The sequence below is a fragment of the Pezoporus wallicus genome, unplaced genomic scaffold (genome assembly GCF_028554395.1).
Source record: "Pezoporus wallicus isolate ANWC-B61680 ecotype Strahan unplaced genomic scaffold, APGP_CSIRO_Pwel_v1 contig_7680, whole genome shotgun sequence".
In the NCBI taxonomy this organism is placed as follows: Eukaryota; Metazoa; Chordata; class Aves; order Psittaciformes; family Psittacidae; genus Pezoporus; species Pezoporus wallicus.
The window spans coordinates 572,353-585,827 of NW_026642051.1; positions in this window are offsets into that span (position 1 = coordinate 572,353).

The following is a 13,475-nucleotide window of genomic DNA, read 5'->3' on the forward strand; positions in this document are numbered from 1 at the left end:
GCCACAAGCCAGCTGTTGAATTTAACATGGATTCAGCTGAATGGCTGGGGCTGGCATAATGATATAATCCTGCAGTGTCCTGCTGATCTTTTACAGATCATCTTGGCTGCTTCTGATCCTTGTCCCCTTTGGATGCAAGGGTGCTGTGCAGTAAACTGCTGGAAACCTACCCAGCGTTGTCCAAATGTTATCCAAAGCAGCAAGTATGTGTGAGAATACCCATAGTGATTCTTGTGGAGGGCTGTATGCTGGGAAAACCACTTTCATCGGACTTTTATCAAATTTGTTGCTTAAATTGATTTACTTCTTTTTTTTTTTTTTGGTCTTCTATAACAAAGAGCATGTTGTGTCTAGTGCCCTAACTCTGAAATTACATACCTGCTTATATCCATTATAATGCTAAGCAGAGGTACCCAAGCTACATCAGTGCTGTTTGAGCAGGAAGCAATGCCAGGGCAGCTGTGCTGCTTTCAGTGCCCAGGCAAATTTGGCTCTTTATATGCAATCTGGGTGTAGTGCATGGTCAGACCATGCACTTGGGCGCTCCAAGGGGAGAGCTGGTACCACACCCTGTCCTTGAGTCCTCCATCAGACCTCCCAGGCTGAGACAATGATGGGCCCAAAAGCCATGAGCTGGCCGCTTGGCTTTCAAAACTGCCACACGCACACGCTGCAAGCTGTTCCTGTTACCAGCTCTCTGAAATGTAAAGCTTAAATTGATTTGGGCTATGCTGCCAGGATTTCCCCAAGTGAACTTGGAAAAAGTGATCTTAAACAGATTTATCTGAAAAGCTGCCTAGTGGCATGGATCTTTTCCCTTTCCTGAAGTCCAGAATACCCACATCACATATCCCTGCTCATGTTCTCCATAGTATCGTTTAGTGTCTGCCTTCATTGTGCAACTGTGCTGTTCAAGTCTGAGGCTGACACTGGAATGACACGTCCTCTGCAGAGGAGAAGATGTGGGACAGATGGAGATACAGGAGAGGGAGAGCATATGGGGCCTTCCAACCTCTTTCTGTCTGCAGCCTTCTTAGGCAAGTAGGATTTGTCCTCTTGTCTTCTCCCCACTCCTAATTAAAAGCTCTTCTTAGCTCTGTTCTTCCCAAGGAGGCAGGAAAATCTGGAAGGCAGCTTGTTAAGCTTAGGTAAGCTCAGAGTTACGTTGCTCCAGAAATGGCTCTGGTGGAGAGCAAGCCCATTAGGGAAAAGATGTCAGTTCTTTAAGTGCCTCTGAGGACCAGGCATGTGTTCTTTTAGTAGTTTCTTTACCTATTCCTAATTCTCTTCATTTTTCACCTTTTTTTTTGGCTCTTTGTGCTCTTGTCTCTGTGCAGCGTCTTGAACACAGTATGGCTTCAGTCTGGCTTCTTGGAACTGCTGTAATAGAGGTATTTCTGTTACTGAGAGCAGTCAAATAAAATCCAGCAGGCTTGGGACATGAACATTTGTGGTCAGTCTCAAAACCAAAAGCCAAGTAAGCAGCTTTGTTCTTTTCAGGCAGATCATCAATTAGGGCCAAGATCAGTAACATGTCAGTATGGTTTGTGACTCCAGGCTGCTCTTTAAAAAGCATCCAAGATACATAGACTGTCACTTGACATGATATGGATATTCACACAACATTTACCTTGAGGTTTCTAGAGAAGCTTCTTAACTCTCCAAGAAGCTTCAGCGCTCTCCCTGTTTACTATTTATTTAGTGGTGACAGCAGGCACACCAATGTTACTTACGTGAGGTCAAGATTTGAAAGAAAAGGAGGCAGTATATCATGAAATCCCATCCACTTAAACTAAGAGGAGTCATAACCTAGTAGGAGAATAACCTGAGCATTCATTACTGAACTGCAGCATCAGGTATTGCTGGGATAATCAGAGGTTATTGCCTCCAGAAATACTGCATCTGAAAAGAGAGCCTGGCTGCCAGACAGGCATTTTGAAAGGGAAGGGAGCTTCTCTGCTGCAAACCAAAGAACATATGCTCTTCCCTCCATGCTGCACTATATGGTAAAGAAAAGGAGCAGAGCTTTTAGCAGAGCAGTCCTGGCACACCAAGCATACATTTGATGTTCAGTGGCCTGGCACAAGTGGAAAAGCAGGGCTTGGATGATAAACATCTGAAATGGTGTTAACTGAGGCCACCAATGCACTAGGAATGAGACCTTGAGTATACTGCTAGGGGAAAAAACAAATCCCCTGCAAACCCCTATTCCCTCTCTATTTAACATTTCATATTCTGTTATTTACTTCTGCATCCTATAATTCGCACCACTGCATGTTGGGACTTGCTGAAAACAAAAGGAGAGCTTGAGAGGGCAGATTTCGACTCCTGTCATATCCAGGCCAGTTCCTTCAATACAAACCTTTTGACTGTTTGTTGACTGTTCCCTGACTGTTCCACTCATTTATCTTGGGAACAGTTTACCAGGGCCTGTGCTCACCATGCAGATCCAGGGCACTGAAACCTTGCCTTCCTTGTTGCTTGTTAAAACTCTACCTCTGCAAGCTGACAGCTACATCCTGCCAGGTAAAATGATCTTTTGCCAATGGAGTTTCTGTTACCTTTCTAAAAATCCCTGTCTATGAACAGGAATCTGTAAGAAGGAAATAATCTGAATCCTCCTCTAGGCATTAGCATAGCAGGTTCTTTTCTAGGTAACATGTTGCCATTAAGTACAGCCCCCAACCCCCCCTTTTTAATTTGCTATGTAGCAAAGCTCTGGAGAATCCAAATCAATGCTGCTGCTCTTGTCCTTAATGGGAAAGAATTTTAGATGTTGCAGGGTGATGAATCTGAAATGATACCCCATAGGTAAATGAACCCCATAACTATGTAAACCAGAATACGGGTGTGGTAACTTGCTGGAGATCAGGAATTGACCTGAAAAAGCCTTGGAGAGGAGAAAAGACTTGATTAGGCTTGCTAATGTAACTGCAATCAGCTGGGTAGGATTGGCAAGAGGGTTTGTTGCTGTATGATACTGTGCAGCTGGAGCAGGAAAGGGTTTTGTCTGGCAATGGGGAGAATGGGTCACACCTGAGAACTTTGGTTTAAAGTTGTAGCGAAACTGGCAGTGCTATATGGAAGATCAAGGTGGAGGTGAGGTGTGAGGCTGTGGTTCCAGATTCCCAGGAATTCAGGTTAAGGCTTTTCTACAATCTGTCCCTGCGTGTCTGAAAGAGGTGTGATTTCTAAAAGCAAGCATGGTGGAGATTCTTGTGGCAAAGTATATACTGTGTTCTGAAGGTGGTTTGTTTTTGAAGGGGGCTTTTTTTAACGTGTGTTTTACACTTTTGCCCGGTTAAAACATGGCTAACAGTAAATTAGTAGAAGTGCAAGTAGGATTAAAACTTAGTGGAGTTTTATGAAGCAATTAGAATGGTCTTTCATAAAGCCAGCTGAAAAATGCAGTTTTATCCAAAGCACATCTGCTCTATCTTTTCTTATGAAGCACTTTGACCTTCCACTGCAAGCAACAGAAGGTTTGGCGGGTAATACAGTGTGTTCTAGTTATGAAAAATGTAGGAGAGAGTTGTAATAACTCTGGGGTTTGTGGAGTTTTGCTTCCAGAGAGCCTGTTATGATTTTCGTTTGTCCTTATGAAAACTTTGCAGTGAGCTCAGAAGGAAAACAACCTAAATGATTATGTATGCATACCCCTGCCTTCCATGGCTGACCTGGGCTTAGGCTTATCCTAAACTTACCTGTGTTCTTTTATCTAGTTCAGACATGAAGAAAGCATTGTATGTTTGAAGCTTTGCTTTCTTTTTTTCTGATCAAAAATACTACCTTTTCCCACCAACTTTGCTTTATGAAGATCCTCCCTAAAGACAACAATGGCTGTGGAGAGTTAGTTCATGCTATCTGCAAGCTGGCCAAAGCCAGCGTTTGCTTGTTGCTCCTTGATGCTGTAGTTTGGCCCTGTGTCTCCTGTCTTTGCATTGCCATCTCAAAACACTGTTCTCTACTGAAGGTGGAAGTTTGTCACCTTGAACTGAGAGCCTAAGTTGGAAAGGCACCAGTTTTATTAGGTGGTGGGAAGGGTCCTGTTAGTTTTCTTTAGAGCCTGTGAAGAAGGGGAGATGCTGTAGTGAGAATGGAGTGAAATCTCAGAGTCTAATCAGAAGAGTGACACTGCTAGAAAAATGTGGATTTTTTTGTGTTTGGCTTTTAACATCAAAGCTTGGTGCAAAGCAGGGTTGCCTTCAGCTGTCTCCAGGACAAGTAGCATCTTCATGCTGACTTTCCTCTCTGGCACTGTTCTAACATGTAGACCAACCATGGACAAAACTGGAAATTGCCTCCTCAAGCTAGGCAGTAACATACTTCAAGTAAAGCATAGGAAAGTTGTGTGGAGACAGGTCTTTGTGAGGGATTCTTGAGCAGAATAGTCATAGGTGAGGCATTGGGGACAGGGTTCTTTGGCACACTGTTCGCTCTGTGTTCTGCCAGCACAGTTGCCATTGCACAGATATGGCCTTATTTCCTCTCCCTTACCGTTCAAACCTTTATTGGTGACATCATTCCATGGATATCCCCAATATTCCCATCTGAAACACCTTACAGAGACTGTCTAAAAGGAACAAAAACCTATCCTGAAAATCAGATTCTTGTCAGAATATTTCCAAGTTGAAACCCCAGACTGTAAGCCACATCTGAAGCAAATGTAGGTGGCTTCCAAAAGAAGCTATGGATTTTCTTGTCTTTCTTTAAAGATAAGACATTGGCCCAAGTAGTACCCTGTATAATATGATAGACTTGTACTAAGTCATTGCAATCAGGAAAACATACTGGGTTTTCCTTTTCTTCTGTATTCTGTGTGCAAACCTGCTTCTGAGGGAGTTTTGCTTGGCAGCTCAGCTTTCCATGGAAGTGGGGTGTGGTGTCAGTACAAAGTTTCTTTTTGTTTTCTAAGTATTTCTCTGGCCCAGGGAGACATTTGCAGTCCTTAGGCAAACACATGCACCCACCCTTGTCAAACTGTCAAGGGATGGAACCCAGCTGTGTGTGTGGGGATTGCTCCTGCTGCAGAATCCTCTGCTAAATGTAAAGGAGAGAGACTGCTGCTGCTCAAGGGCTTCAAAGATGATTTTAAAAAAAAAGGAAAATGGTTTTATTTAAAACACCTGTGTCTTATATGACTGCCATTAAATTTTCATTCATTACCCTGTGCCGCAGAAAATGGCATGTCCTGCAGTCATACTTGAGTAAAGATCTTGCTGCTTTGTATAGAGATGCTTTGAGAAGGGTCTTGCATGCAGCTGTTTTTATTCATCTGAAATGGAAGGATGCTTTTAGTTAGTACAGGCCAACCAAAATACACCTTTCTAGATCTTTGCCTGAACTCCTAGAGCTCAGCCTTCAATTAAAGCTGTTAGTCGTGCTGTGGGTCTTGTCGATGGTGGCTTTGAGTCCTATTGCAACACTGGGAAATCAGAGGGACTGCGTTTCAGTGTGTGAGGTTTGTTTTGGTTTTCATTATCCGTTTGATTCCAGCCTCCTGTCACCTCTTCCTGAGATCTGTCAAAAGCAGTTCTATCTTTTTTTTGGTAGTTACAGAATCAAGCAAAATGAGGCCTCCTGCTTTATTGGTGTTTGTAGGTGCTGGAGTAGCAGAGGTAACAGTGCCCTGCAGGTTGGTGCTATGCTGGGGGGGTCAGCACAGTCCTGTGTTTGGTCTGTGTACCAATAGGTGCTGTGTGGTCATCTTTGCATTGCTGTTGGGTTGTGCATGAGCAGGAGCACCCCTGAGCAGCAGTCTGGTGTGTGGTAGTGCTCATGTAAGCTGTGCTCACGTACAGCAGTTGCCTCTCAAAGGCAGCAGTATCAGCATCTTAACAGTGCTTAGTATCTTTGTTACCCTGAGAATCTTCATGCATCTGCTCAAGGGGTTGAGCAGCCACGGAGTTTACTAGATTGTTAATAGTTCTTGTAAATGAAACAGCCTGCTGGAGATCTTAACATTCAGGTCCTTATAGTTGAAAGAAAATTCTTCCATTGTCTTCTTCCAGAATCAAGAAAGTCAAGGCAGCCTCCCCCTTTCTCTGTGCCTTTTAGGCTCTAAATGAATGGAGGTGGAGGGACAGACGCTGCTTGAAACGAAGACAATAATGGCTCCAAAATATGACTGAATGGATTCTGATTGAATCCTGTTTTGAAGTGCTTCAGATCTGTCATTGATTTGGCTTTCTATCATTTTCAGTCAGATCTAGCTGTAAGCACTGTTTTCCAACCCTTATCTGCTGTTTAGGCACCACCAAAAAGCGTGTGTGAAAAGAAGACGGGAGTCGGAGGACTATCCTTCTTCCAAAAAAAGTTATTTCACAAGGCATCAGGGAAAGGGGAAAATACAGCTTCGATACAAAGTGCATTCAAAATGCATTGTGAACCTTTGTGAACAGGTGACCACAGTGATGCTGATCACTCTGTGATTTGTTTGGCTGTTGTAGCAATTGCTTTCTGTGCTTCCTGAATACGTTGGAGTTTTTTCTGTTTTTCTTTTGCTAAAATTGTGGAATCATCCCAGGTATAGAGTTCTGAGTTGTTGACATCTTTCCAGATCCCAACTTCATCAATTTGATGGTGAATTAACTAGAATTGTGCTTGTTTCTTCACTAAAGCATTATCTTGGAGGTTGGTTTATTCCTACCAATAAATGTCTGCCTTTGGAAGAGCATGTAGTGTGGTTTTAGTATTATTTAGTTGTTCATTTAGGAATAAAGAAGTCTGCAAAGTTGTGATCTGATTTGACATCTTTCCTTGGCTTCATCAAAGAGATTGTCTATAATATTCCTATGATAAAATGACAAGGACTAGACATGACTCTTTTGAGACTACCATCTTCTTCCAACAGCAAGACTCTTCCAAGATTACTTCTCATTCTATCCATGTGGCAGGTGCATAGGTCTGAAACAGATAATCTGGAAGAAATCTGCTGTATATATATATAGACAGAATACAATCTGTAATTGTTGATCTTGGAAAAAGTGATAAGAACTGCATAGTTCCCTGCAACTGCTGAATAAATGCAGCTGCTGGAAGGTTTTGCCTCTCATTCTGTTCATGCTTTGATCAAAAGCTTTCATTGCATGTTCAGAGATAGTATTTTATGTACCAGTGATGCTGAATGTACAGCACTGTACGTTAAATCATTGGAACAGGTGTAGAGGTACCTTTAAGGATAGGCTGGGTGTATTAAGGCTTTGTATAGCATCTGAAAGCAGCTCAGGGTGAAGGTAGCTTGTTTTGTGGCAATGTCACTAACGTACCATCTGCTGGCAAATGATCATCAGCTCAGAACTAAACTGCACCTTGTAGTGGAGTGGACCTGCATGGTTTGTATGCATACAAAGCTTGTTGTCTTGATTATTGATGAAGGTACTCTTCTGTGAAAGTCGTGTATTCCAGAGGGAACAGTTCTGGTTGCAGGGTTTCTTTCATTGGAGAAACACTAAGGAGCTTTTCCACAGGTTTATAAAGGAGAAACTGAGGCAGAACATGTTTGGTATCATGTTGACAGTTTATCATGGATGGCCAGTGAGATCTACAGGAGAACCAGATGAGATAAGGCACCTAATCTTGTAAAAGCTAGAAAGAAAGGATTTGAAGACCTTTCCTGAAGGTGTTAACAGATAAGCCCTTGCTGAGCAACTGCAATTTTTGTAAGCATGTCTGCACTAGCTTGCACAAAACATGTTTCCAGCTCTGACTGAAAATACCAGCCAAGAACCTAGACATAGGCTTAGGTCCTCATCCCAGCCAGTGCCTCAACAGGTAGTGAGAAAGCATCAAATGATGATGGTAGCACTGAGGAGCAGAGTTCAGGCATATTCTCTGCCATAAAGGACTTCTCTCTGTGTCCTTGCTGTGGGCAGAGCTGCAGGGCAGCTGACTGCTGCTGCCCTCAACCTCTTCCGCAGTCCTGCACGTGTTCCAGAGCCACTGCACACAATGGCTGCGGGAGGCTGCTCTCACAGGCTGTTGCAAATACTCATCCTCTCTGAAAATGAGCAGCTGAATTTTACCATTGCTGTGTATTCCAAGCGATCCAGAGTCTTGGAAAAACAATGGGATGGAAAGATTTTCTTTCCATTTTCTCTCTTCTTTCTCTGTGCTACTGAAAACAGGAACATTCTGGAAACAAACATTTTTCATTTTCTGGGTGTCAAAATTCCTTTTAAAAATAATTGCAAAGACTATTTTGTGTGCATCCATTTGGTAAATCATGCCAGATCATAGAATCAACTACATTGGAAAAGACCTGCAAGATCATCCAGTCCAGTTGTTCCCCAGCACTGCCAAGTCCACTACTAACCCATGTCACTAGGGCCCTCATCTACACAAGTTTTGAACACTTCCAGGGATGGTGACTGCACCACTTCCTTGTTCCAATGCCTGACCACCCTTTCAGGGAAGAAATTGTTCCTAATATCTAGTCCAGACCTCCTCTGGTGCAGCTCAAGGCCTGTCTTGATTGTTAATAGCAGTTAAATCGGATCAAAATCAGCAAGCACTTCAGAAATGCAAGGTGACAGCTAGCATACCACGTGGTTGGTACATGAGGAAGACAAAGCACTTGTATAACCTGAGCACACGAGCCCCTGCTTCTTCCACTGTGCAGTCAAGTTCCTGGTCACCATACGTATCTCCCCACATGTTGTTTATTCTTCCCCCTTGCCCATGAATGGGATTGTCTCATAATCAGTGACAGACACAGAGCTGGATTTCTGTCCCTTGATCTCGGGAGGGAACCACAATGGAAGGAGAGTGCATAATTTCTGGCTTTAGACAGATGATGGTTAAGCTGGATGGCAAAAATAAAATCCAGCCCAGGCATACTGTTGACAGCATGCAGAATAATTTCCAGCTAGCTCTAATGCAGCCTACCCACCATAACTGCAAATCTAGCTGTTAGCAGCTCAAGATGTGTGCAAAGCACTGAACTTTCCCATCTCCTGCATTTTTTCCCAGATGTTCACTGTGAATAGCCTTTTCCTCGTATACATGTCTGGTTCCACTTGTTCCTGTGTTAAAGTCAACATAAGGTTCCAAATAAATCCCTGATGCAATTATGACAGCTTTGTTGAACTTAGTGACAACCGTCCTGAGCTATGATGGATGGTGACTGCACTGGCAACTACAGCAGGAGGGGGAAGCTGTAATGGAAAAAGGTGTAGTTTCAAGGTCCTCTCACTCTATGCTTAGGGCATGTGTATGCAGACATACCTTCTAATGTGAATTACTTTAAATGCAGGAACCTAAACTCTGGAAGTGAAGTTTCCTCAAATTGGCATGGTACTTCAGCTGTCGGGGTTTTTTTTAATGTTTAGACAGCGTTAGTGTAGTTTGACTGAGCACCCATATTGTTGTCTACCATGGCCTCTCAAGTTAGTATAAGACCTTAGAAATAATGCAGGTGTGCGTATACTTAAGCATTATATGTGGCGGCCAAGCGTTCATAGCAACGCTGCTTTTTGATCCTTCGATGTTGGCTCTTCCTATCATTGTGAAGCAGAATTCACCAAGCATTGGATTGTTCACCCACTGATAGGGAACATGAGCTGGGTTTAGACCGTCGTGAGACAGGTTAGTTTTACCCTACTGATGATGTGTTGTTGCAATAGTAATCCTGCTCAGTACGAGAGGAACCGCAGGTTCAGACATTTGGTGCATGTGCTTGGCTGAGGAGCCAATGGTGCGAAGCTACCATCTGTGGGATTATGACTGAACGCCTCTAAGTCAGAATCCCGCCTAGACGCTCGATGTTGTGCTGTTGCGTCATCGGTCACTCGAGATTGACCCAGGAGCTGACAGTCTTGTTCAGAATGTGTGGGTTAAACCCTTCCTGAATCTTTGTTAGCGAAGACAGGCCTTCCTCATAGGAGAAGGAGAACTCCTCTCTTCAAACCCGGGCAGGTGGAGCTCGCCTAGCCTTGTAAGGTCTTCCATCAAAGAGGACACTCTTACAGAACCTACGACCTGAGGACTTTGCTCTCACCTCTCTAGCTAGCTAGGCCGTGGCAGTTAAACCTCAGGTGTAAAGGGTGGGGACAGTTCTGTGCGAGCTGCGCCTCACCTAAAAAATCCACTGTGCAGGCTGGAAGGGCTCACTCTCACTCTCACTTGTGTGTATGGACGGGCGAGGGTCGAAGCGGCAGGTGACAAGGTGCATGGGAAGCTGCAGATCCTTGCATGCAGACGGACCAGCGCATGGGTAGCTCGAGATTGCTCAGGAGATGACAGTCCTGGTTGGACACTTCCTGACTGCCTAAGCACCCCTTTTTTTCCAACCAGATTTGCATATCCCACATGCCCATGGTCATCGTGCTTGTAGTAAGCGTGGTTAAAGCCCTTCCCAGATCTTCACTCACAAAGCCAAGCCATCAATACATGATGTTACTGTCACTGGGGACTAAGCATAAAACCTTGCGGTTTTGTTTTGTTCAGGCGTGATTTTAATCTATAGGATACATGGAATTTTTTCCAGGTGATCTTACAGTTGTTGAGTTTCAAATATGGCACAATGACAGAGCCTTTAATTTCTTTTCAAGGTCAATCTGTGCTCTTTCTCTTGGGAAATCCTTGCAAACAGCTTTAGGGCTATAATCTCCAGTGATGAAAGTCCATTGGTTTTAATGGAGTTGGTTCAGCAGGGAGCTTGCCTGTTGGATTTGACAGAGCAATGAGGTGGCCTGATGGCAGTAGCTTCTGTTGTTTTCCCTGGAGAGGAGAATGAGGACATGATAATCCTCTTCAAAAAGGATTGGGATTCGCTCTGAATTCCCCACACAGTGTCTCAGAATGAGTTTCACACTGCTGCTGTATTTCTCTGCAGCAAAAGGAATAAAAAGTAGCTGAAGTCTGGATAACTCAAATCAGATTAAAAACCTTCTGTTTGGGAACTGAACATGAGTATGAAATCAGGTATCTGCAATAACAGGCTATAACATACAGCATGTGGGATAGAATGCTGTCTTGGCTTTCCTGTTGGGTTTCTGTTTGAGGAGTCCAGCAGTAAACACTGTCCTGACTCTTGTGCGCTTTGGTGTTGAACTGTATGTTCTCACTTAAGATATGTCTTCAGAGTGGACTGCTGCACAGTACAGAGATACCAGAGGCAGACTAATCACAGCAGCATTTTTCTTGGTAAAGCAGGGATCTACACTGCATCTAAGCTGACACTGTGATTTCTGTTACTGCATCAAGGCTGCCTCTAGTTCCCGCTTACATTATTTAAATGGCTCAGGTATATTTACACTGTACTGTGGTTTGCAGCACTGATAATCCTCACCCTTCTGGCCCTTACCAGCATGGAATTATTCCTGTGTCACAGAATCATTCCTCAATCCCATCTGTAGAAGCTCTGTAGATCAACCCCCTGGGAAATACCACTCAAAATATCTGTTGTTCTGCTTAAAGGCTGAGAGGTTTCTACAGCCTTCTGGATACCTGTGTCCTCCTCTTGGTTAGTTTCGTGCTTTATACCTTGAAATACAGTAGAATTTATTGTATCTCTTTATCAAGTACTCCAACTTAATCCTATAGAATTTTTATGAAACTATCAACTAGACTAGTGTCCTATTTAATATATCTGCTTACTTATATTAAGTTCCTATTTGTAGGTGTCTAACTTAAACCCAAATACATGTTTTGCATATAGCTTTTATATAGGCATATGTACATGAAATCATACATGCACCTTGGATAGAGAGAATGTGGAGAAATTCATGCTGTGGATGTGTTTGCCTGTATTAAATAGTTTACAATATAAGATAGAATATATATCAAGAATATATCAAGGCCACGTTGGACGGGGCTTGGAGCAAGCTGGTCTAGTGAAGCTGTCCCTGTCCATGGCAGGGGGTTGGAACTAGATGTGCTTTAAGGTCCCTTCCAACCTGAACCATCCCATGATTTTGTGATTTTTCTGGTAGGTTCTAAGAAGGATACAACCCTCCCAAATGGTCTCACAATGTTTAAAGTTCCACCTTTCCTAGACATCTTCAATGTTCCACTGCATTTGCAGTAAAGTGAGATGAAGTGGTGATCTCACACCACCACCAGTGATGTAGAAAGCATGACATGTAAGGTATAGTCTCCTCATGCTTCCAGTTAATACAGGCACAGTCACACATGCTTCCCATGCACACATGTGCATGTGCTTAGCTAAGCTTCATTCTGAAAACCTAGCTATGGCTGCATTAAGCTTCTCCATCTTCAGTTTCCATTTTCCTCTGAATACTGAGAGGGTCTAAATGAATATCTGTTTACATTAATTGAAAGAAATAATGTTTTTCCTCAGGCCCTAGATGGCTTTAGACAGCAAACTGACATCCCTTCCAGTATGAGGGATAGTGCAAGAGGGCAAACTGCTTGCATCATTTTCATGTGGAACAACCTCTGCTGATGTACAATCCCATGAAGCCTCTCAGGACAGTTAACCCCTACCCCTGTTAACCTTTCACACAACTAGCAACGGAAAGGTGCGGCAAAAAATCAACTGCAACTTGAGGTCATAGCAGGTAGCTTTATGTGAGTGAAAGGATCTGGATTCAGTAATGTTTGTGCCAAATGTATTTTCATTAATGTTTATTTTTAGCAAGACGAAAAAAAAAGTACAGAAAAATTTAAGATTTGGAGTCTTTCAAAAGCTGCCTTTACTTCTCTTTATTCCAACTGAAAAATACTGACTTGGTCCAGTGAGAGGCTGGGAGCTGTGCATGGTTTTTGCTGCGTTTTCTGATGCATTTTCTGGTAAGTAACACTGGCAGAAAATTAAAGCCTAATTCTGCAGGCGATACAAACTCTATATGGCCACTGACTATGTTAGCAAACACTGAATGATAATGATCTTAAGGTCCTTTCCAAACCAAACCATTTTATGATTCTATAATGGGCTCCAGTGTTAAAACATCGATGAAGCTTGTTGTAACGAGTCTTTATTGCAAATCAGGACTGTGGTCTTGTTATGGTGAAGTACATAAGGATGTTTTTAATGAATAGAGTAATATAGTTAGGACTTAAATGAAAATATGTATTTGCATATGTTTACTTTTACAGGAAAAACTATGTGCAAAATGAATTTGAATGAGTGTGTTCAAAAGGAAAGGAGACTTATGTATGAATTGTCAAACAAAATTTCTTGTTTGTTGAGTTCTGAATGACTATTAAAGAGCAGAGTCTGGTAAGCACTTAGCTGAAACCTTCGCATAAGGAGAAAGGAGGAGAAAACAGATGCCCATTTGACTAGAAGCGTGAAAAGCATGTACAGAGGGTCAAAGACTGTCAGGACAGAGAAGATGAGATGCATGGTCTACCAAAAAAGACCACCTGTCTGAAGTGGCAGAACAGATTGTAAAGCACTGGGAGTAGACAAAATGTGCTAATACTTATTACTTTAAACAAAGAGTATGGTGTAAGGGAAGCAGAGTAGCTGGGGGAGACAAGTGGGGTATTTGAAGGCTATCTTGTTCACA